The sequence below is a fragment of the Lynx rufus genome, unplaced genomic scaffold (assembly GCF_022079265.1).
Source record: "Lynx rufus isolate CCGP_SWC_20201006 ecotype Redwood Valley unplaced genomic scaffold, mLynRuf1.p SCAF_13, whole genome shotgun sequence".
Taxonomy (NCBI): domain Eukaryota; kingdom Metazoa; phylum Chordata; class Mammalia; order Carnivora; family Felidae; genus Lynx; species Lynx rufus.
In genome coordinates, this window is record NW_025814827.1 from 36,415,772 (window position 1) to 36,441,297 (window position 25,526).

Consider the following 25,526-nt stretch of genomic DNA (forward strand, 5'->3'; position numbering starts at 1 on the left):
AACGAAACTTAGCTTTCTGATTCTTCTGCCCATGAATATGCTTATGCCTCAGTAAGGATACAGTGAGGATAGAGGGATAATGCTGGAAGATTCAATATACATCCTGCAGAAGATAGATGATTCACCAACACAAAACCCTTTGGAAATGTATCCGTGGCAGTAAGCATCAATAGACGTTATCAGTTGTTCTTAATATCTTTTTTTCCTCTATGCCCAGGTGCTTCTCTTAAGCCCCATGTGCATAGATAAATGTGCGTAACTGCCCTGGAAAATAATCTTTCTAGCCTGGTTTCTGCAAGAATCTCCAGATATTAAGATCTTTAGTATTAAATAGGACTCAGAAAAAACAAGCAGGAGTAAATAATTTGGCTTGTTCTGCTACTTAGTTTCCTCCTTTTCTGCAATAAAGTCTACCTCCCTTCTGATGTATGGTCTTCTGGATTCTGCTCTAGTCTATTAGCTTCTGAAGAGTCTAATCTTTCCCCACTGGAACCATCCAATAGAATCTCAGAACCTTCTATAGGGTCATAATTCTGCTCTTGACATAGGATGGGTGGGGCAGTATGTTACAATAGGATGGATGGCAATGGTTTCTCCTCATTTGTGCCAAGTTCAGAGCCGAGTCTTCCCTTTGGTGGCAGTAGTTTCAATGGATCTGATTTCTAGGCAGATGGAAGGGATAGCTTCTGTCTCATTTCTCTAGCAGATTGAGCACTTTCCTTGCCCAAGCTTGACTCATATGGGAACTCTGGGTCCTAACACCAGCAGCCTAATCCCATAATGTAGTCAACTAACTACTCATTCATTCAACAAACACTGAAACTTGGAAGGAGCACCTATTTTTGCCAGGCACTGTTCTAAGTATGAGGGAGACAGAATGGGAACGAAATAGCCCAAAGCACTTGCCTTTATGGAGTTTACACTCTAGGGTGTGTGTTGGGGGGTGGAAAGGGGTAACACAATCAACAGAAAACAGGAGTAAATTGATTTTATCTGGTATGTATATTTTGGCCAGATTAGGCACAATTTGTAACTTTTTATGTGTGCAAGTCACGGAAACCTGAAGTTTCAGATCTTGACTTAATAAGGACTGCATTGAGTTGATTTGTGGGCCAGAGTGACTTCTTAACATACTGTAGTTTCTAACAAACTATTTGTAAAATTAATGGCCTCTGATGACCCCCATTACCATCTCCCTTCTTCCTGAAAGAAGGCATTTCATTGCTTTATGAAGCTGTACACAGAAGAGTAATTAAGTAACAATTCAGGCCAATGGCCTCTCGGAGGAATTAATGGTAGGGAGAGTTCATTAACCCCAGCTGGTTATAGCTTCTTCAGGAAATGCCCTGGACCAAGGTTATCTTGGCGATTAATGTATTGGATAGAGACTTTAACTAGGATAAAAATAAAGCTCTATCTCCTTCCTGGGGAGCTTTTCTCCTTGAGGGGCTACCAAAGGCAAGCCCGTAGGGGCAGCAGAACCCCAAGCTTGGAGCCTTGTGTGGGAGGAAGACAACAGATAGCCACTAGTAAGAATTGCTAAATCAAGGTAAAAACAGGGCCTTGGGGGCAGGTTAAGGTCCTTGAGGAAGCCTTCCTGCTATTTGGGAGGTGGCTTTTGATTAACACCCAATGCAGCTGTAGGGCAGCTGTTAACACCGCCTTAACTTTTCCAGGCCACACCCTGACCTGCACAGAGTCGCTGCCAGAGTCACAGATTTTGCTGCATTGCTGCCAGGGATGCAGTGGCGTTTATGTGGAAATCTGTTGTGAAAACATCCTCTTTTGACAGGCTGGGCACTTGGGCTCTTTTTGCTGGGGCTTCACCCTCCTACTCTGAGGGGTCTGGTCAGGTGCATAAGCCTGAGAAACTGCCTGGGTCCTTGTTCTTTCTGCCCCTTCCCGGGGAGAGAGACCTATTTCTTTTGCTCATCTCACTTGTCCTCACTTTACTTTGGCAAAATCTTCTTGGATATTTTTATAAATGAGCCTGGTTTTGAGGCTCATAGCCAGGCAAGGCTCTAGAACCTCATTTTAGATCAGTTTTCAAATACAGAATCAAGTACACTATTTTCCTTATGTCCTCACTTATTTTTAGTGACTATTTCTGTACAGTCTTTAGGCTCATGAAATCTCTTTCAGTTTCCTTTCAGAATCCTTCTCAGAATAGCTTTCTCAAAAGCAGAAACTTGAACTAAACTGAAATGTGAAGCAAAAGAGAGAAAGAGAGTGTACCAGTACTTAATATTGTCATTATTTAATATCCAGTAAACTGCAGTAGTTTAAATTGGCAAAAGGTTATGTATTTTCTTTTAAAACTAAATCTATTTATTTTTGCCTGTTAAACCCTTTTTTATAGTTTTCATAGAATAGATATACTGTGGTACTTTCCTTTTTCACTTAATAATTTTTATGAACATTTCCCAGGTTGCTGTATGCTGTCTGTAATTATAATTTCAAACACTACATAAAATTGTGCTGAGTTGATAACATTCATAATCTGCTTCATCCTAACCTTCTTACCACACTGTTTACCCTTTTGCATACCTATCTCCTCTTGAGGGCCTGGAGAGTACCTATATGAATTTTCTAGAGCTGCCATGACAAAGTACCATAGGCAGGGAGGCTTTAACAACAGAAGTGTATTTTCTCACAGGTCTGGAGGCTGTGAGTCCTGATCAAGGTGCCGGAAGGGCTGTTTATCCTAAGGCCTCTTTCCTGGGCTCGTAGATGGCTGTGTCTGTTCTGTGTCCTCAACACAGGCATCTCTGTGTGTGTGTGTCTGTGTTGTAATGTCATCTTTTGAGGATGTCAGTCATGTAAGATTAGGACCCACCTTAATGACCTCATTTAAAATTAGTTACTGTTTTGAAGGCCCTATCTCCAGATAAAGTCACATTCTGAGGTACGAGGTATTTAGACTTCAGTGTATGATTTTGGGGGGACGCAAGTCACTCTACATCAGGTATTCAGCAAGTGCTTAACTGTGACCAAATTTATGAACATTCAGGTTGTTCTCTCTTTGCCTAAATAACAGCACTTCAGAGAATATATTTGTAGAGTCATCATATTTTTTCAGGTATAACCAGAGTATTAAAGTATATACACTTACATTTTTACCGGTTTTGAATGCCTATTCATTAATATATCTGTCAACTGCTTTTTACAGATGAGGAAAGTAAAGACAAGAGAGATTAAATGTCTTGTTGGGATTAAAACAGATTTTTAAAAAATCTGCCAAACCTGATACCGCATCTCTCAACATTTTCTGGTTCATTCTTCTGTAAGCCTAGGAAAGTGTAATAGGACAAGGGCATTTCCTCAGTTATAACACAGTGCTGGTATTGAGGAGCAGTTATTCTGAGTACTTCACATATTAGTGATATAATTTTCATTTTCAGTGAGGTCATTTCTTCTAAAGTAACCATGCTTGATCTCTGCTTTCATAACCCTTTGCTTTATTTTAAATTTGCTTCTCTAGCTTTAATTTAAAAAGTTTGCAGTTAGGAAGTGATTGTTAAATGGCAGATTACTAAAAAGGATAACTAGAACCTCTGCAAGCAGACTTTTGTAAAAATTTTACATTGAAATTTATTATAATTCTATACTCCCTTCTCAGTTCTTCTGTGTTCTTTCTGCCGTGTACTGGGAATACCTTTAAATTTGCTTGTTGGTCCCTTCTGATAATTACAGAGAGGTCTTTCATACATTGAGATTTTAGGATGTCTTTTGCTTAGCAGAAGTAATACTATGCTGGAATGTTTATAGAATAAATGGCTTGTGTGTAGCTTATCTTTGGCTCTATAATTCATTATTCTTCCTTTACTTAGCAGACATTTTTCTGAGCATCTAAGTGGGTAACAGGATGACCCAAAGATGACTAGAGTACTCTCAGTTTCATAAGGCTCTGCAGTGTGATAAATGTTATAATGCAGGCAGATAAAAATTGCTTTGGAATTCAGAGGGGGAGCATCTAACTTTATGATTTAGGGAAGCTTTAAAGGAGAGGTGCCTTTTGGATTGAGTTGAGTCCTAAAGGAAGAGAGAAACATTATAGATAATAGAAAGGTTACTCTAAGAGGAGGGAACAACAGGTTCAAAGGCACAGTATGCTCAGTATTGAAGGGTAAAAATTGACTATAGTTTCTGCCTAAAGTAGCACATCCCAATGTGTGTTACATGAACAGTGGGTTGTGTGACTGATAGATTTAGGTGAGACACAGAGGTAACATTTTTGAATTTAAAAATAATTTTAAATAGTGATAATATTTAGTAAAGCTATAAGTAGTACATTAAAACTTGATTTACAGAGGCACCTGGGTGGCTCAGTTGGTTAAGTGTTCAACTCTTGATTTTAGCCGAGGTCATGGTCTTACAGTTCATGGGATTGAGCCCTACGTCAGGCTCTGTGCTGACAGCACGGAGCCTGCTTGGGATTCTGTCTCTCCTGCTCTCCCTGCCCCTCCCCTGCTTGTGCTTTCTCTCTCTTTCTCAAAATATAAATAAATAAACTTAAAAAATACCCTTGATTTGGAGACATTGCTTTGAATGAGAATAAATTTATTTGAGTAAAAATAGTACGTGGTTTAAAGAAAAATAGTAAGTAGACAGTTATTCTGAGGGAAGATGAATGTCGCAAACATTGTGAAGGTAGAATGTGAGTAACTAAAGTTTGGGGATTAGTGCTCTAAAAGCACATGTGGCAAAGGACAGCTAGGTCGGCAGAGGAGCACCACGTACTTGTGCTCAGGATGTCGGGTTTCATCTTGAAGCACCCCAAGAGGCATTAGAGACTTTTAGGTAGAAGGGTGACATGGTCATCGTATTTGAGAAAGATAATTCTGGGGCAGTGAAGGATGGATGGGAGGAAGAAGCCCCCAGTGCTTGTCCATACTGTGCATTATGATCAGCCATCTCAGGGGAGATATTTTACTTTATGTTTCTGTTTGGAACGGAGGCTCAAGTTTTTATCATGCATTTTTTACCCCACTGGAAATTGCATATTAGAGTTTTTAATATTATGTTATTTTATGTTTGGTTTATAAGGGCAATATTAAATCTTCTTGGTGAATGATGTCTACCACACTTGCAATGAGAGAGTCTTTGTCCCTAACTCCTCCACTGTAACTTATGTAACCCTTGCTTTGAATAACTGCAATCTGTAGATGGTTTGGTTTCTCATTGTTCTTTGTTAAGTTTATTTATTTATTTTGAGAGAGAGTGAGAGAGAGACCGAGAGCGAGCATGTGCGAGCAGGCAGGGAAGAGGCAGAGAGAGAGGGAGAGCCAGAATCCCAAGCAGGTTTTGCGCTGTCAGTGCAGAGCTGGACAAGGGGCTTGATCCCATGACCTTGAGATCATGACCTGAGCTGAAATCAAGAGTCTAACGCTTAACCACCCGAGCCACCCAGGTGTCCCTCTCATTGTTCTTTTAAAATGTTTTCATTGGGGCTAATTCTTCCCCTAAATAGACATGTGCAAATCCCATGACAATTTCTGGTTGCTTTCAGTCACAAAACAATGTTCCCCTTCAGGAATCAAAGGATCCACTACCATGTCATAATCAAAATTCTGTACTTGGTATGGAGTGGAGGTTTCTGCCTGCGGTGGGTGGAAAGATTGCAATGGGGAAGGGGCTTATTGATTTTCATCTCTCTCCACAGGGAGCACGTCTACTTCACCTTTCTACTGGGCCAGCTACTCATTCAGACACCTACCAGGTAAAAGAGGAAAGGGGACTTGAAAGTCCTTCCTTCAGTGATTCTGTTGTGTGCCAGCACCCTGTCCCTCAAGGCCTGCTTGAAACTTAGACATGATGCTTTCTCTGGTAGATGCTTTAAAGAAGTTGTTGGAGGTTGCCTAAACATTGTCACAACATAACTGGAATCTGTAGCTTTGACCTGGACCATGGCATGTCTAAACCAGTCGTTCCTTTGCTTCTCCCTCGGTCACTAAGACTTTTGTCATCCTGCCAGCTTCACTTCGCTGATCACTTGCCCTTCTAGGTGGCCAGGACTTGCAACATAATTTGTAGTACTCTGTGAGCTGAGTTCAGTCTGTGTAGAACTCTGAGAATGCAGGACTCTTCTCTCAGAAATTATTAAGAATTTCAAGCCAGTGACAGCAGAACATTAAACCAAGTATAGATTCCTTTTGAATGCAGCTCCTTGTGTGACTGGACAAGTTCCATGTCCATGAAGCTGGCCTTGTAGGTGGTTCTCAGGAATGAGACCTAAGACAATCCTGTGCAGGCAGACACAGTCACATAATTCTTTGTCTAAACAGGCTCTGGAACATAGGCCAGCTCCCACTTGTTTACTCTGTTGTCAAAGCAGTTAGCTAACCTGTATCATGCCCTTGGATTTTCTAGATGACAGTCAGACAGTGGTCTCCACTATTCCCTAAGGTTTCAAGGACGCTTAATAAGATCTCCTAATGGGCTCACAAAAACCCTTCTCTTATATTATTTTCCTATTGTCGCTAAAATAAATCACAAATTTTGTGGCTTAACACAACACAGATTTATTATTGTACAGTTCTGGAAGTCAGAAAGCTGTCATGGTTCCCAGTGGGTAGCATCAAGGTGTTGGCAAGGTTACCTTCCTCTGGAGGCTCTAGGAAAGAATCTTTTTCCTTGCCTTTTCCAGCTTCTAAAGGCCAACTGCATTCCTGGGTTCATGGCCCCTTCCTTCTACCTAAAAGCCAGAAGTGTATAATCTTCAAATCTCTCTGATTCTCTGAGCTTTGCTTCTGTGATCATATTGTCTTCTTCCACTCTGACTTTCCTGTGTCCCTCTTATAAGGACCCTGATGATTACCTCTAGTTCATCTAAATAACTCAGGTTAATCTCCCCATTTCAAGACCCTTTGTCATATGAAGTAACATATCCACAGGGAATGGAGACAAGGACATGTTGGGGGCAGTCATCTTTCAACTTACCTTGCTTATCTTTTTTTAAAATGATTTTTTATTTATTTTTGAGAGAGAGAGAATATGAGCAGGGAAGGGATGGGGGGGTAGACCGAGGATCCAAAGCAAGGTCTGTGCTGACAGCAGCCAACCCTATGTGGGGCTTGAACCCACGAACTGTGAGACCTAACCTAAAGTCAGATGCTCAACTGACTGAGCCACCCAGGCACCCCTACCTCATTTATCTTGAGGCAAAGAGAAGCAGTCCTCCCATCCTTTGCTTTGAGTTCACATCTCACTAGGCTAGGGAGGGGTGTATACCCCATTGTGGGTATAGACACAGCACAGCCCTCTGAAGAAATCCTGCTGCCAATCTTGTCTCTACAGTAATTCTAAAAGTACGTGAGGAGTTTAAGAGTCATCTAAGAAGTTCTCCAAATAAACTGTTGATACTCAAGTCCTTATCTTAGGATCTATTTCAAATTCACTTTTGTCTTCTGCATTCCTGATTTTACTGTTAAAATATTCCAGTACCAATTAGTATATCAACTTTGGTCCTTATAGAAAATGTTATAATAGATTAGTAGGAAAACAGTAATACATCATTCCATTTTTTGAGTTAAAAGATTCATTTCCTTGTGATGAGAAGTTAATTTTGGAAATTCTGGGAAGTGGTTGTTTTCCTCTGTTCTCTGCTTTAAGTCCTGATACCTTACAGTTTTCACAGTTACATGATTTAGAGTAAAATCTTCAAGTGTTATTTCAAAGAAAAGTTTTTTTTTTCCTTTTCAAAATGGGATATTAGAATGGATAGCTGTATGTGACCTGTTTGACTTTGTCCTCTAAAGATTTAGCTCTGTGCCGGGCTCCATGACCACTCCCCTCGCTGATCATGGGGATCGAACTTACGTAGAATACAGCTAGCCTCCCTTTCTGTTTTCTTGACTCTCTGCTCCCAGCCTATCACCTAAGCTTGTATATCGTTCCTGTGACCAGTATCCTATTTTCTTTCTCAGTTTCAGGGTCTAGAATTGTGTCACAAACCTACCTGGGAACACAGTTCTGACTTCTTCTGCAACTAGGCTCTATTTTTGTCAGAACCTGATGCACAGATCTCTGACCCTAAATTCTTCCCCAAAGGTGGGCCCATCCAGTGCTTCTACCTCTCTCCAGAGTCCTGCCTGCCCAAGTCCTCATGGGTATATGGTCTGCCTGCTTACCAGAGAGTGCACCTATTGCCATTTGTTGGATTTCCTTGGTTCTAATCACTTGCCTTGTCCCCCTCCTATGTCTATACCAGCTCTCTAGATCTCAAATGCTTTCTGGACTACCATCCTCCCCTTTTCTGCCGAATCAGAACTTTGATAGCTGCCCTTTCCAGAAATTGTATTTTATCCCTGTTCTAACAGCTCATCCTCATGTGGAATATTCTGCTGGGGATGGACTGCTTTTTGTAATAATATTAATGTATAAACTGGGGTATTTTTTATGAAAGTGAAAAATGAGATTTTAGAATTGGGATATATTTTGAAAATTCTATGCATGGGGTATTGTCTGGTGACACTTAAACACATAAAGCATTTTAGGGAGCTATTTCACAAATAACATAGTGTTCTCAGAGGCTGAGTTATGCTACAGTTCTGGAGAGAGGGTGCTCATCTTTAAATTTTATTTTTTTCTTCTAATACTCATTGATTTTTGTTTAGGCCCTTGTAATATTTAATAGACCTTTTTCCTGTGAAAATGTAAATAAACAAAGATAAAGGTGAATGTTTTCTTAAGTCGATTTTAGTTTTGAACACAACATCTCTGAGAGGTCAAATTCAAGATAATTTCAGAATTCTAAACAGGTTTTATAACCTCTATTGGCAAGAGATCTGTATTTGCAGAATCCATAAAGCTTTTAAGGTATAGTTGATATTGAAACAATAATGACCCTGGAACAGGATATTTCCTGGAGATTGATGACTGGCTGGGAGGGGTTGATGGCCTGAGGTGTAGTTGAGGGCCATTAACCTCAGACAGTCATTAAAGCCCAGGAAATGTCCTATGTCTAGGTCGTTATTGTTATTATAAATTGAAAATGGAAAAAAGAAACAGGCATACAGATGATCTGAAGGGCGCCTCCATTTCCAATGGTTTGAACAGGGAGCGTTCTGGGAGAATTTATTCCCCTGTCCATTAGACAACCAATCTCTCTGAATCCTCTGTCACATCGTCCTTCAAGTGATGGGTCTTTGTGCTAGAAATCCGTGAATTCCCCAGATACCTGGGTAGAGAGAACCGTTCCCTTGTTGCAGCTACCTTTGCTCAGAGCAACTGTATTAAACAAATAGTAATGGTGAATAGCTTTGCCACTGCTCCTAATTGCACCCTACATTGCCATCTATGTCTTTCCCATGGGATCAGCCATTTTCTTTATTTAGCTGCAGTAAATTTCCCACAGCTAAATTTTAAGCCCTTGAATATTTTGTCTCTGCTTATTTCTCAGGTCCTTGGGAGTGAAAGTGCATGTTATTGGCTTTGCAGTTGTGCTGTCTAGAGTCAAGCTACATATGGCATCCCTGTTCAATTCCTTGTTCACTTTCCAAAAAGTTCTATAATTCAGTGATATTTTGAATTCCCAATTAATAAGTGATGTTTACTTGGGAATGTATTAAATTTCAGCTTTTTTACCAATCCTATGGTAGCAGATTCACCTTCCTCTATTTTTTTTCAAGCAAAATATTCAAAATGGAGAAGTTGTCACTTTAGGATTTCTACTTAGGTTTCATAACAAAGCTGGATGTGAAATATTCAGCTTTAATATTCTGCAACAACTTGCCAATTTTATTTTATTCATTGGCTATAGGCAATTTCTTATAAAGTTTTCCAAAAAATGTATCAGAGCAGTATGACCTGAAGATCATCAAGCTACCGTTTCATTTACTCACAAGGTTTGAGCCATGTTTTGGATCAAATTCATCATTGTTGACTGAAAAAAAAAAAGAACAAAAGAAAAACTCAAAATATTTCCCTTGATAACATTGGTCAGAAACATCAGTTTTATAGAAGAAGAGCATTTCAGTGTATAGTGCTAGGCTGCCAATATTGTTAGGAATTTTATAAATACATGGCCCATCCTCAAAAGCCTCCTCCTCTTCCTGTAATGCCTATGATGGTACCTGAAATTCCTGTTACTTATGACTTGGTCTAAGGTATTGAAATTTCCAGTTCAATAAATACAAATGGTAGGGGTGTCTGGGTGGCTCAGTCGGTTAAACATCAGACTTTGGCTCAGGTCCATGATATCGCAGCTCCTGAGTTTGAGTCCAGCGTTGGGCTGTGTGCTGACAGTTCAGCTCTCCCTGGAGCCTGCTTCAGCTTCTGTGTCTCCCTCTCTCTCTGCCCCTCCCCCGCATGCACTGTGTCTCTCTCAAAAGTAAATAAACATTGAAAAAATACAAATGGTAAGTTTTCAACCATTGATATTTACCTTAATTTTAAGTTATTAAATCTTCCAGGCCACAGTTGTCCTGGGGATTCAATATAATAAAAAGGGTAAGATTCATAAATAATAAAGGGAAGTATCATGAAAATATTTTTTTTTTCAAATCCCTGTCATTGTAATCTATGAAATTCCTTTTCTTGAAAGGGTGTTCAGAGTAATTCACATTCTCTTTGATGTCTCTAAAAGTCCTCCTCTTCCACCACTCATTTTCAGTATATATGCTGCCGAAGCGAGCACATCCACCATTCATTTTCATGTTGATACTTTTTTATTAAGCATTTCGTGTGTGTGTGTGTGTGTGTGTGTGTGTGTGTGTGTACGCGTGTGCACACTGCTCTGTTGCTATCTAGAATCTCTTTTTTAGGCTGACATTTTTGGTGAGGTGGGCTGACTTTCATACAGGCTGTAGGATTTGTTGTTGCCTTATGATGGCATAGCTCATGAAATGAATATCACCTGATAGGTTGGTAGTGTTACTCCGGTGAAATGTAGAACTCTATTTGCACCAGCTATGGCTTTTTTTTTTTTTTCATGATCTGATTTTGAGTTTTTATTTTTGTAGTGTGCCTGTTGATTTCCTAATTTATTTTAATTCAATAATTCTTCTCCTCAAACCTGTGAGTTCCTATATTGCCCCTTCTAGTGGAATTTGGTGCATGTTATTATGGGAATGGTTTGGGAGATATTACAAATGATGTTGTCCATGGTGACCTGTAAAATCCCCCATGACCCTCTACTGAACTAGGCATCTTGAATCTCCCTTTGGGCCAAATTCCCTCTATATTTCACACTGTTGAAAAATTCCTGGGCCCTCTCTCTGAGTGGTTCTGTAACCACATCTCTAGTCCATCAATCACTGCTTGTTGGTGAAGGCCCTGCAATCATCCTGGATAGTCTATACAGAAGCACACTGCCATATCTGAATTTTTGAATTGCAAGGATAGACTATAGACCATTTGAGGACTCTGACTTCAGATTACTTTTTCAAGTAATTTTTATTGTGCTTCTGTAAGGCATACCAAAAGGCATAAATATCCTGAGTGTACAACCACAATATAATCCAGACAAGAGAGGGAAAATGAGACAACATCAAATAATGAAAATGTGGCTGTCCTTATTCTAAAAGAAGATGAAAGCATGAGAAAATGTAACTATATTTGTTGTATACTTTTTTTTTATTTGGGTATAAGCTTCTAATTACTACTCTTCTTCTCTGTATTATGATATAATTATATATTATAGTACTTCATTGTAGGTAGTCAACAGCAGATACCTTAATAATATGTTGGCTAGGTTGCAGAAGGTTTTGGCTACTTTTAATTATTATAATAGTCTTACATTGTTTCAAAATTTTAATTTTATTTTTTAAAAAAATATTTATTTATTTTGAGAAAAAGAGAGCATGTGTGAGCAGGAGAGGGGTAGAGAGAGAGGGAGAGAGAATCCTAAGCAGGCTCTGTGTCATTAGCACAGAGCCTGACCCGGAGCTCAATCCCACAAACCACAAGATCATGTCCTGAGCTGAATGCAAGAGTTGGACGCTTAACCCACTGAACCACCCAGGAACCCCTCAAAAATTTAATTTTGAATTGGATTCAAAGCTGTGTTTCCCTCTTCATTCTACACAGAATGACTTCTCCCTACTCTATCTTCTGGCCAGGTGGAAGGCAAGGTGGAAGGAAAAGGACAAGGGTAAACACTTCCCTGTTAAACTGCCTGTGGTGAAGTTGAGTTCTCTGGTTAGTTGTCTTCATGTGTTTGGCTCAAGGTAATCATTTATTACCTTTTGTGGGCAGGCATGTAGGTACTGGTCCTCTCATATGTAGGTTCTTTGAAGAGTTTCCAAAGTCCTTCCCTACCTAATGCATAGTTTTGGATGTGAAAAATCTGGCTTTAATTTTCCACTCCTTTAGTGCTTCTTAAAGTTGTCCACCCAAAATCAAGGTCTCCCTTTCCTGGTGGTCAGCTTTCTTGATGAAGTCTAGAAAGACAGCTAGTATTTAGCAACTTTTTTCCTGTCTATTGACCCTTTGGAAAGTCATCCATCTATGACCTGTCAAAACTGGGGCAGGTAGCTTCATGGCTGCCTCTTCTCCCAGCATACTTTCCAGCTCTCTTTCCATGATTCAGGTAGCCCAGGTGTGCTGGCCAAACAGATTGCTGTCTGGAAAATAAACTGCCCAACTTCCCTTCATGTAGACACCTCCTGTTTGTTTGTTTATTATTTAAATCCAAGTTAGTTACCGTATAGTTTAGTAATGGTTTCAGTAGTAGAACCCAGTGATTGATCATTTACATATAACATCCAGTGCTCATGACAAGTGCCTTCCTTAATATCCATCACCCATTTAGCCCATCCCCCCACCCAACACCCCTCCAGCAACCCTCAGTTTGTTCTCTGTATTTAAGAGTCTATTATGGTTTGTCTCCCTCTCTGTTTTTTGTATATTTTTGCTTCTCTTTCCCTATGTTCATCTGTTTTGTTTCTTAAATTACACGTATGAGTGAAGTCATATGATATTTGTCTTTCTCTGGCTGACTTATTTCACTTAGCGTATTATACTCTAGTTCCATCCACGTTGTTGCAAATGGCGAGATTTCATTCTTTTTGATCACCGAGTAATATTCTATTGTGTATGTGTACCACCTCTTCTTTATCCATCAGTTGATGGACATTTGGGCTTTTCCATACTTTGGCTATGGTTGATAGCGCTGCTATGAACATTGAGGAGCATGTACCCCTTTGAAATAACATTTTGTATCCTTTGGATAAATACCTACTAGTGTAATTGCTGGGTTGTAGAGTAGTTCTATTTTTAGTTTTTTGAGGAACCTTCATACTGTTTTCCAGAGTGGCTACACCAGTTTGCATTCCCACCAGGAAAGCAAAAGAGTTCCTCTTTCTCTGCATCCTCTCCAGCATCTATTGTTGTCTGAGTTGTTAATTGTGACAAGTGTGAGGTGGTGTCTCACATTGTGGTTTTGATTTGTATTTCCCTGATGATCAGTGATTTTGAGCACCTTTTCATGTGTCTGTTAGCCATCTGGATGTCTTGTTTGGAAAAGTAGACACTTCCTATTATTAACATGGATCACTTTTGAACCCACTTCCCTTGAATTTAGGTAACAAGATAATTTACTCTCCTTCTTCCTCATGGAATAGTGTCTCCTTAGGCTACTTTTCTCACTACTTTCTAAGTTCTCTTTTTACATTACACAGGGAGAGGTGGTAATACTTGGTAGTAAGGCTTGTTCTAAACTGAGGTCTGTTAGTAAACCCTGTAGGGATATTCTGTGTATTAGAATATGGGAGTCTTAGCATATTTTAGTCTTGACCTCGATATCAGATGTAGTTCTGGGAAACGTGGAAAATTCCCACTTGATATCCTGCTTCAATCCAAAGGAAAAGGAAAAGGGGGAGAATATTAGATAAAATCATTATTGCTCTTCCTATCTTAAAAGAATAAAATCAGACTCTGATAACCAAAGGTGAATGGGCAGAAACCAGTATGAACCATTTGGGGAAATTTGCTAGACCAGAGAGGCTTGCCAGGTCTCCTACACGGAGTCCAGAAGGATGAGACTCCTTTCAAAGGCACCTGATGCAATAGTAACAGTTAAGAGAGAAAACAAAAGTCACATTCTATTCCTGTTGGCTCTGAATACCTGATCTCCCTCCTGGAAAGAGGAGAACTTAGTATATGAAAATAGAATCAAATTTCATGGGACTTGGGGGAACAGAGAACACTGATGTACTTTGAGTTCAGGTCTTCAGGCCCTGATACATTATACTCCAGGATGTCACAACCAACGAATATGATTTCTGATTACCTTTTGGTCATCACTAAGAGCACCTGGTTTTTTTCTGCTCTTGTTGTTTTGTTGTTGTTTTACTTTTTTTTCTTGACAGTTCAAGAGTTTACAGTGAAAATGCCAAAAAAAAAATCTAATGGAGAAAAAAAAAGAAAGGTAAAGGATTTTGAAAACTATAGCCTACTAATTTTGATGTCATTGTAAGCATCATTTTTGACTAGACTAGTTAAGTACATATGAGCACTTATCAAGGGAGAGTGATCATTGAAAGCAACATGGGTTCCATAACAATAACTGGGCCAATCAGATCTCGTTTCCCTTTTATTAGACTAGTAATTCTAAGTAAAGCCAAAATATTATGTATTCTAAATTCCACGGAGCATCTCACATTCTCTCATTGCATTCTCAAAGATATGGTTGGGAAATAGGAGTGAATTATTGTTTGCATAGGTGGATTCGCAGCTCTTTGAAAAAAAACCTCATTCATTAAACAAATAATTTTGAATTTTTGTTGTATTCTAGGCAATGTGCCCAGTCCTCAGGAGAAGAGACTAGAAAATTAATATTCATTAAGTGTCGGCTGTGTGCACTTATGCTTGGTGCCTTGTACATGGGATCTCTTTCACTTGTCCGAGAGGTGGATATCATCATCTCTATTTTTACAAGTGAGGAAACCGAGGTTCAGAGTTGTTGTCCAAGATCATAACATTAGTATGATGTGTGGCCAAGATTCAAATTTTGGTCTACTTCATGGTAAAGCCATGATCTTCCCATGATGTGATTTTCATTGCTCCAGAGAGTAAAGCTAATTACCAAGAGAGGAGTCAGCATAGTAAATTCAGCATCACATGCTGAGTCACTATAATGAGGAACTCTCCATCACCTGGAGCTCTGAGGCCCCTCAAGTATGAGTGAGATCTGTGCCTGACCCACCCACTCTCACTGCAGGTTTTCAAGGAAAGAAGGAAGGACTCTTTGTTAGAGATCACAGGATGTGATACCTCTGTTAGGGGAAATGTTGAGTTACATCACCTCTGAAATCCTTTCCAATTAGAGTAGCCTTTGAGTCTGTGACATTCTATGCCTACAAGAGTCACTCTACTTCTGAGAAAATGTGTTTGTTTAATGCCTTTTGACTTAATGATATAGTGAAAATATTATACTATGCTTTCATTTATGTTTTTAAATGTTTAATTTGAGAGAGAGAGAAACAGAATGTGCACAAACGGGGGAGAGACAAAGAGAGAAGGGGAACGGAGGATGCAAAGCAGGCTTTGTGCTGACAGCATAGGGCCCCATGTAGGCCTCGAACTATGAGATCAGGACCCGAGCTGAAGTTGGATGCTTAATTGACTGAGCCACTCAGACACCCCTATTTTAACTATGCTTTTAAAACTCTTTATAAATGTCATTTTTAAAGACATCATTTTTGAAATTTTTTATATATAATATTTTATCTTTACTTCAGATTATTCCTTAGGAAAGATGCTTAAATGTGGAATTATTGTAACAAAGTGTTGGAGGCTTTAAATGTGTGTGTGTGTGTGTGTGTGTGTGTGTGTGTATAAAATCCAATAGTTCTTTAATAAGTTGTTGAAGGAGGTCATCGGAGAATGTGACTGCCAGTTGATCTGAGAGCTGGACCCAGGCAACTGGAGGCTTCTCATTCCCTCCCCTGTCCTTGCAATGTCTGTTCTACCCATCATTCCCACAGTGGGAGCCATTTTCACAGCCTTGAGAGAACAGTGTATTCGTCAAACCATCTGGATATGGTGTACATGACTGAACTCAGTTAAAGGCCTCTGTATAAACTTTAAGGTTCTGGTGGTTGGGCACAGACATCTACTCATGTTGGGGATGCCCAAGACAAGCCTTGTATGTAAGTTCTGTTGCTTTTAAACCTGTCACCTGCCAATCTGGAATGGTTTACTTCTTTATTCAGTCTCTCCTTGCTCTCTCTGTATGAGGGCCAGTTTCACATTTTATCTGGGAAACTCCTGAGGTTTTCAACCAACAAAAGTATCTGTGCAGAATTATATTCCCACAAGCAGGGCTTGAGAGTACTTCTCTTCTCTTCTCTTCTCTTCTCTTCTCTTCTCTTCTCTTCTCTTCTCTTCTCTTCTCTTCTGTATTGAATGATTATCACAATTTTGGGTAAATATTTAGGTGAAAAAGAGTTATCTAAAATATGCTTCAGTTTTCTTTGATTATTCATGTGGCATATTTAAAAATTTTCATATTTATTAGCCATTTTATCCTTTTAATGTTCATTTTTCTATGAGGTAAAATACCAGTTTATATAAGTAATTTATATATTCAGAAAATTACCACTCTTATGCAGTGTATAAGTACACTTTCCCCCCCTCTATTTTGAGTTTTAATTCTCTTTTTTGGGGGGGATGAGGAGGGACTGATTCTTTATTTCCAAAAGACCCTTGTCAATTTTCAGAATCAAAACAGTTGTATTATTGGCTTTTCCTTCTCTGTGGAGATGGCGGTATGCATTAAGCTGAAAAATTACTTGCCAAAGGTGAGAAAGAGGTTAGACTGCTGCTTCAGAACTGTGGAAAAGTTATAGTAAAACCTTGGGTTGCGAGTAACTTGTTCTGTGAGTGTTCCACAAGATAAGCAAACATTTGTAATAAATTTTACTTGATAAATGAGTGATGTCTTGGAATATGAGTAGTATGTGATGCTGAATGTCACATGATCACCACTGAGCTGTTGGTTCTCTGTCCCTTTCTCTCTCTTTTCTCTCATTGTGGGATTGTGGGTGATCATCTCCTATGCTCGGATGCTCTGACTCAGGCTGTGATGTTTGGCATAAATCAGTGTTTTTTCAGAATGTTGGAAGGTGTTCACAACTGGCACTAGTGTATTTTTTGTCACTTCAAAACACCTATGGACAGTCCTTTGTCTTTCCATACAAGAGTAAGCTTAGGAATGCTGTGCTTCATTCTAGGTCAGGCTGCCTGCAGATATAGACCCTTTCCTCTGTTGCCTTATTACCAGTTACTTTATTGAAAAAAAAATTTTTTTTAACGTTAATTTATTTTTTGAGACAGAGAGAGACAGAGCATGAACAGGGGAGGGTCAGAGAGAGGGAGACACAGAATCTGAAACAGGCTCCAGGCTCCGAGCTGTCAGCACAGAGCCCGACCCCGGGGCTCGAACTCACAGACCGTGAGATCATGACCTGAGCCGAAGTCGGCCGCTTAACCGACTGAGCCACCCAGGCGCCCCTTATTGCCAGTTACTTTAAATACAGCATATGACAAGAGTTTATTACTAGTTTACTGTAGTCAACATCTGTACGAGCATATACAGTGGTCCCCATGCAGAAAAAGATTCCATTGAGCCAATAGATAGCAGTGATTCCATTAGTGATAGGGAAAGTCATCTTCTACAATAAGCCTCCTTTCTTATCTCCCTCACACCAGCCACTAAGGTTTTCAAACGTAAGTTCAGGTTAGTTTGATTATTTTTCTTTATATTTTCTTTATTATTTTCTATTATATTACAGTATTGTAATCATTTTTATATGAATATTTTTGGGTTGTGAAATGAATCATCTGAGCTGCCATTATTTCTTATGGGGAAGTTCACTTTGATATACAAGTGTTTTGGATTACAAGCATGTTTGTGGAATGAATTATGCTCGCAAACCAGGGTTTACTGTATTTGGAATGTTTTACTAATGGTTGCCACATCATCAACAAAAAAGGTAATTACAAAATGTGTACATCACAACATGCTTTTTTTTAAGTTTATTTTGAGAGAGAGAGAGCATCAGAAGGGAGAGAGAGAGGGAGAGAGAGGGAGAGGGGGAGGGAGGGAGAAAGAGAGAGAGAGAGGGAGAGAGAGAATCCCTAGCACACTCTGCATTGCAAGGGCAGAGTCTGATGTGGGACTTGAACCCACAAACTCAGATCATGAACTGAGCTGAAACCAAGAGTTGGATGCTTAACTGACCGAGCCACCCAGATGCCCCAAAAGTGATTTAAAAAAAATTTTTTTTAGAAAGAGGGAGTGTGCATGAGTAACACACTTTTAATGACTCTTTGCATTGTGCTCACATTCCCTTAAATGTTGTTCCCAGAGATGCTCAGACTCAAGCCCAACTGGAATCTCTAGGGAGAGGCAGATACTGGTGAAAAAGACACAGGAGTTGGGATGGGAGATGCGGCAAAAGGAGAAAGCAGTCATCCAGTTAGAGATCAGCCCTCAGTTTCAAGGCCAGCTTCAGGCCTGCTGGCCTCAGGTTGGAGCTGGGGTCAGAAGGAGAGGCAGCTGCAGGGCAGCTATCATTTAGGTCAGGCAGAAGCTGGTCCAGCATCCTTTGTGTACGGAGGTGTTCCTCTGTGGTGCATATTGGTGTATCTTGTAAATCATCACTTGTCTTCGCTAGTTTGGCACACTCAGCACAGGTCTTTGCCTGCTTAAGTTTATCAGTAAGATTCTTTATCTCTTCTTCATATTTGTCTCCATTCTGAGAGTACTTTTCTGCAGCAGCTCTCAGACACCAGGTTCTGCTCCATCAGGTCTGATGTCCTCCTTCATCTTCCAGCAGCTCTGAACTCTGCCAGTTCATTTCACTCCTCTGTGCATTCCAGGTCCTCCCTCAGTGATTACCAGCTTCCGGGCCACTCCTTCATACATCCGATCTGCCTCTTCCGCAATGTGCTCTGCTTGTCCGAATTGGGTTTTCTGGAGTTCCATCTTTGCTTCATCTTTTAAGGCTCCATTTTCAATAGCCTTCATACCGGTCTTGTTCTCAGTAGTAGGTTTCTGGGCTTCCTCCAGCTTTTGCAGGGCAGTGGCCAGGTGCTCCTGGGCAGGGTCCATCTCTTCCTCAACCAGCTGGATCCTGCGGTTTTAGGAGACCACCTCGGCCTCAGCTTGCTCCCAGACTCACCTTTCCCCTTCACTTCCCACTCCAGGGGCTCGGCCCTTTCCTCTGCACCACTGGCCTGCTGCTGCAGAACCAGCATCTTCACTGCCTCGATAGTAGTGGTCCTAGCCATGGTGTCCACCCAGCTGCTGCCAGCACTCGGCTTCCTGCCTCCTGTACTCGGTGCTGCAGCCACATCTCTATCTCTCTTTCTTAGATTTTATTTTTGGGGCACCTGGGTGGCTCAGTCGGTTGAACGTCTGACTTTGGCTCAGGTCATGATCTCACGGTTTGTGGGTTCGAGCCCCGTGTCGGGGTCTGTGCTGACAGCTCAGGGCCTGGAGCCTGCTTTGGATTCTATGTCTCCCTCTCTCTGCTCCTCCCCTGCTCATACTCTGTATCTCTCTCTCTCTCTCTCTCTCTCTCTCTCTCTCTCCATCCCCCCCCCAAAAAAAACATTAAAAAAATAAAGATTTTATTTCTAAGTAGTTTCTACACCCAACACGTGACTCAAACCCACAACCCCCAGATCAAGAGCTGCATGCTCTGCTGACTGAGCCATCCAGGTGCCCCTACAGCTCCTTCTCTTTAATGTTTTTTGGTTATATGAGACAGAAAGCTTCAAACCAGCTTAACAAAAAAATGGGAATTTACTGGCTCATTGATGGCTCCAGAGAACTGCCTTTAGGTAGTGTTGAGTTCAGGGGCTTAATAGCATCATCCACACTCGGAATCTGTCCATCTCTCAGCTTGCATTTCCTCTGGATTGACATAATTCAGGCATAGCTTTCTTCTTGGTGCCAAAATGGCCATGCAGAGATCCAGCTTTCTTAGTCACTCAGTGAAGGAAGGTTCCCTTTTCCAGTCACTGTGGTACTCGAATGAGTCTCACTGGTGGACATGGCTGTGTGTCCCTTCCTGAAACAGTCATTCTGCCCAGGAACATAGAATGTGGGAATGGCCATATTTACCTTGATCACCCACTTTTGGAGGGATAGGGACAGACTTACATAAGTCAAGAGGGAGCATATTATTAGCCCAAAGGAAAATTAAAGTTCTGCTACAAAAAAATTTAGATGTCTATTATAGTTTTAATTTTGCTAAAGATGTTTTCTGATAAAAAGACAAAATATTATGTTGTCACATTTAAGTTTTTCTGTAATTTCTTGACTAACTTTAAGACTTAAAAAGCCACAGGATCAACAAAATTACTTTTTATTTTCTTCAATTTTTTATGGTTTATATTTTTGTATGTATCTTTTAAGTAAACTAGAACTATACAGAGTTAAAAGTCAAATAAATTACTAAAAATTTTAGTAATATTTATCACTGAAACTGATTTGAGTTATCACCTTCACAACATAAATTTTAGTGAACACTACTTTCTATTTCTAAGCCTCTTACTGACTTTTTAATGTCTGTTTTTTAAAGATTTTATTTTTAAGTAATCTCCAAACCTAATTTGGGGCTTGAACTTAAAACCCCAAGAGATCAAGAGTTGCAGGTTCCATGACAAAGCCAGCCAGGTGCCCCTTTTCTGTGTATTCTTATGCCAGCGCTATAGTATTTTAGTTACTGTAGCTGTGTAATAGGCTTTGATATTTGGTGGGGCAAATAAATGGCAGGTAGCTTGAATGACAGGGGATAGGAAGACCTGGGGTCAAGAGTTTTACCTACCACAGTAGAGCCTGTTTTTACCCAGAAGAGGCTACCTGTGCATGTGGGCTCTCCTGGAGCTGAGGTTAAGGAGTATTGAAAGGGAGAGAGAGTAAGAAAGCAGGGTCACAGGGCCATGGAACCCAAACGTTGCTACTGCTTTAAAATATGGTAGTGCCTGTGTATTACCAGGCACTAGAGAAGATGTGGTCTTCTCTGTTTGGAGCTCAAGGCAATTTATTATGTAGGCAGTTGCTTTTTAGAACATTCTTTTTTTTTTTCTGACTTGTTTTTGACATCTCCAAGTTAGGCTATTGATGCCACTCATGCTTGAGAGAGTGAAACCAGTTACACGTTAGCACTTAATGAGCTTGTTGCTTCCAGGACTATTTACCAGGGAGAGAGGGTGGTACCTAACACTGAGAAATGACAGCCAACGGTTACATAAGCCTGTCATGAGGGCTACTGGAAACATTCAGGGAACAAAGGGGCCCCCTGCCCTCCTGATAACATCACTTAAGTGATGTCCTTTTTATCCTGTTGTAAGGCTTATTCTGTCTCTACTGCAGTTCAGAAGGGAATCTTAAAAGGGGTATTATGCTTCTCTTTAGCCATCAAATGTTTATTAAACTTAAAAAAAAATGTTTGTTTTTGAGAGAGAGAGCATGCATGCGTAGGGGAAGGGCAGAGAGAAAAGGAGACAGAGGATCCGAAGCAGGCTCCACGATGTAAGCGCATAGTTCGACATGGAGCTTGAACCCAGGAACCAAACTGAGATCATGACTTGAGCTGAGGTTGGATGCCCATTCTCCTGAGCCACCCAGGCAACCCAAATGTTTATTAAACTCTTAATATTTGCTGGGCATTGTGCTTGGGAATTTTAATATAAATAAAATATTATTCCCTTTTTAAAGGGTCCACTGTCAGGTCCAGTAGTTCTTAGTTCCTTGCATTTGCATTCTCAAAATTTAGGCTCCCACTCTGAGGACTTAAGGCACTTGACATTGCCCCTTGTGGTCCATTTAGAGGTCAGAATAAATTGCCTTCCATGTTTAAACAGATTCTATAACTTTTAGGGTTCCCACTTATGCCCACTTTGTGGAAGGAAATAGCCCACCACCCCACCCTCCACCATATCTCCTTCTGTTATCCCAGGCCTGACTCTGTTGGTAAGCATGCAGTATTAGGCTCTTTTTAAAAAATTGCTACTCATGATAGAATATATTGCTTTATTTTTCAAACTCAATGTGCCCCTTTTGCTAATGTTGACATGACAGGATTTTCTTACTCTGGACATCGTAAATCTGGACTCTTCCAAGCCTGAGCTTTACCTTATAAAGCTCCATTGTTGCATTTTTGGAATTCAAGGTAGTTATGATTATATTTTACTCAATTCCTATGAAATTCTGTTGTTAACAGGGACATTCTGGGGGGTCAGAAGATGAACTTGTAGCTACGTCAAAACCATTTCACTCTCAACAAAGCAAAGATACACTGGCTCTGGTTGCTTCTCAGTAGCCAGGGATATGCTTCTTTCTTCATTGATCCTATTAAGTGACCAGATCCTGTCTTTTGGGGTAAAAAATATCCATGTAATTATATGCTCTAATTTATCATTCAATGATCATATTAGTTATGTCGCCTTCTTGCATTCCGTCATCTGAGCCCCCCCCTGAGCTGTGAGGCTATTACCCTCTCAGGAAGGCACTGACTTACTCATCAAGGGGGACTACTTCCTCTCCATTCTGCTCTGTCTCCCTGGAAGCCTTCCAACAGGACATCAACATTTACAAATTGATTTGTACTACCTTGGCCAGAATGTAATTCTAATTCCAGTTTCATCTCCTGTAGGCCTTCTACAAAATTCCAACTATTCCTGTCTGAGTTTCCCTTTCTTGTAGTCCAGTAGTTGCCCCTCAGTTTTATTTATTTGCTGATTTTTTCAACGTTTATTTATTTTTTTTTGGGACAGAGAGAGACAGAGCATGAACGGGGGAGGGGCAGAGAGAGAGGGAGACACAGAATCGGAAACAGGCTCCAGGCTCTGAGCCATCAGCCCAGAGCCCAACGCGGGGCTCGAACTCACGGACCGCGAGATCGTGACCTGGCTGAAGTCGGACGCTTAACCGACTGCGCCACCCAGGCGCCCCTATTTGCTGATTTTTTGACAAAAATCTACCTTTTGTCAATCTTCTTTATCCTTCAAGGGCCCTATTTATTTTCTAGCTCTTCCAAGAGGCTTACCTGAATACTCAAGCTGACTTCAAAGTCACAGTCACTTATGTGTTACTAATTTGGTACTTAATTATTAAACACCTTCTATCACAGTGTAGCGGTTAAGGTCATAGGCCTTAGAGATAGTTCTCTGGGTTTTTGAGCTGCTTAAATTTGGGCAAGTTATTTACCACTTCTAGGTTTCAATTTCTCCATTGGCTTGGTAAAACAGGGCTAAGAATGACCTTTCCTGGTATCACAGCAGAATCCATCTAGTGTTCTGTATGTAGTAGATGCTCTAGAAGTAAGGAGGAAGTGCTTGAAGCTTCTTTTTGACAATGATGGGTTTGCTTTAGAAAATAGTTTCCTGGGACACCTGGGTGGCTCAGTGGGTTAAGCATCCTACTTTGGCTCAGGTCATGCTCTCACGTTCTGTGAGTTCGAGTGCTGACAGCTCAGAGCCTGGAGCCTGCTTCGGATTCTGTCTCTCTGCCCCTCCCCCACTTGTGCTCTGTCTCTGTCTCTTTCTCTCAAAAATAAATAGACGTTAAAAAAAAAACGTTTCTTAAAAAAAAGTAGTTTCCTTCTGCAAAATTTCTCATGTATGTTGAATAAAAGTGGTCTATAGGCAAAAATCTTTTTGAATTCTTAGATTAAGGATTATGGACTAATGCATTATGGTCTCAAATTTTCTGAATTAACAATGTGATGAAATTAACTCAATCTCATTGGAGCTCAAAACAGGGTGATAACAATTGTCATATACTTCCCTGACAGGTGTCAGAAGAATGAATAACACATTAACAAAAGAGTGTGGCCATATGTAAATTGCTGAAACATTGAGAGTTTCTGGCCTTTCTCATGAATGATACTGAAAGGAATTTAAATAGATTTTTAGGAAGTTTTCTTTGTGAATTGGTTTCTCTTAGATTTTCCCAGCAATCTTCTTGGTCCTGTTTAACCATTGTCATTTAAGTGAGGATTGATTTAGTAGCAGAGTTCCACCCCCCCCCCCCCCCCCCCGCCCCCAAAGAGCTTGTTTTAATGTTATTTTCAGAGAGTTACTGGCTGGCCCTAATTTGGTGTATCCTGTAGGTCAAGGCTTTTCATTTTGTGCCATCATATTGTCCCTCTTTTGAAGCCTCTCTGGTTAGCTCATAATTTCTAGTTTGAATTCTGTCACAAGTAACCTGTGGGATCTTAGGACCTTATTTTTATTTTCTAAACAAAGAGATAAATTTGATGATTCTCAGTAATTCTGAACATTAGCATATTTCCTTTATCACCATCAATTGTATGTATGTGGTGGAGGAAACACTATATTAACTGTATACAGTTTTTATATATGATTTTTTATAATAAATGGTCAGTATAATTTTATGCCATTTTCATAACTACCACAATCAAAATTTGTGTTTAAGTCTTTTACACTTCAGCATTCAAATGTTCTTAGTCACTGGCTTTTATAAATGACATACTGGTACACTGTTCTTCTTGCTTTTAAACTGCATCATTTTTAGGACTTAGAGTGTAATCTTGTCGAGATTTCCAGAACTTTGCATTTTCATTTCCTTTTTGGTTCAATTCATACATATGAAATATTACATATAAACATATGATGTATAATCAATACATAATATATCACATATATGCAATATATAATCCACTAAAGAGAACAATGATATATATATATATATATATATATAAATTATACCTTATATATATAACTTTTCCTTAATTGAATTATATATCAAATATAATATGTATTGAATATATATAATTTTATCCTTAATTGAATTGTGTATTGAAGGTCAGCTGGAAGATTTTGTCAGATAGATGTTCTAGCTGAAGGTTAGTCTCCATGATACATGGATTCATTCTTCCAATTTCTACTAATTTAAACAATTCTGAGTGGTTCCAGAAGCTTCTGTTGCCTCTGATCACGTTGCCTGTGTGAAACAAATTTCTGTAAATTGAACACAATTGGAAAAATTAATGCTATATTACGTGTGTGTGTGTGTGTGTGTGTGTGTGTGTGTGTGTAATCTTTTGAAGATATTTTAAACCAAAGGTTGGAATCCAAATTTGAGTTAAAAATTCAATGAAATTGGTTCCAACAATAAAAATAACATGACTGAAGTGGTTGGATGAATGCTCACCTTCAAATGTTTACCATTTTGCAGATGTGCAGGCAATAATGACTATTGGCACTTCATAACTTATTCTGCTGCCTAGAGGTTGTCAGATATTTTTTTAGACATCTATTCTGTGGGTCTCAATTTTAGAAATGTTACAATGGAAAAATTATATCTTGGAAACAAGAAAGCATGGTGTATAACTGTCAATCAAGTGTAACTTATTTTCCCTTGCTGCCCTGCTCCCAAAGGCATGTTAGTATTATTTATATTGTTTTGCCATAAATATGGCCCTTAAAATATTTAAGGTTTTGAAAGCCACAAATATTGATGATGTTGGGTGTGGCCCAAATAAAAGCCACTATATTGCATGAAAAGCTTGGTAAGAGTTTTGGTACCCTCTCATTCTTCAGGGGAG

The 25,526-nt window shown here is 39.8% G+C and overlaps 1 pseudogene; it reads right to left on the minus strand.

Annotated features, from left to right (window-relative positions):
* Nucleotides 1–18,422: 18,422 nt before the first annotated feature.
* Nucleotides 18,423–19,236, minus strand: LOC124508254 (tropomyosin alpha-3 chain-like; annotated as a pseudogene).
* Between the last annotated feature and the right edge of the window lie 6,290 nt (nucleotides 19,237–25,526).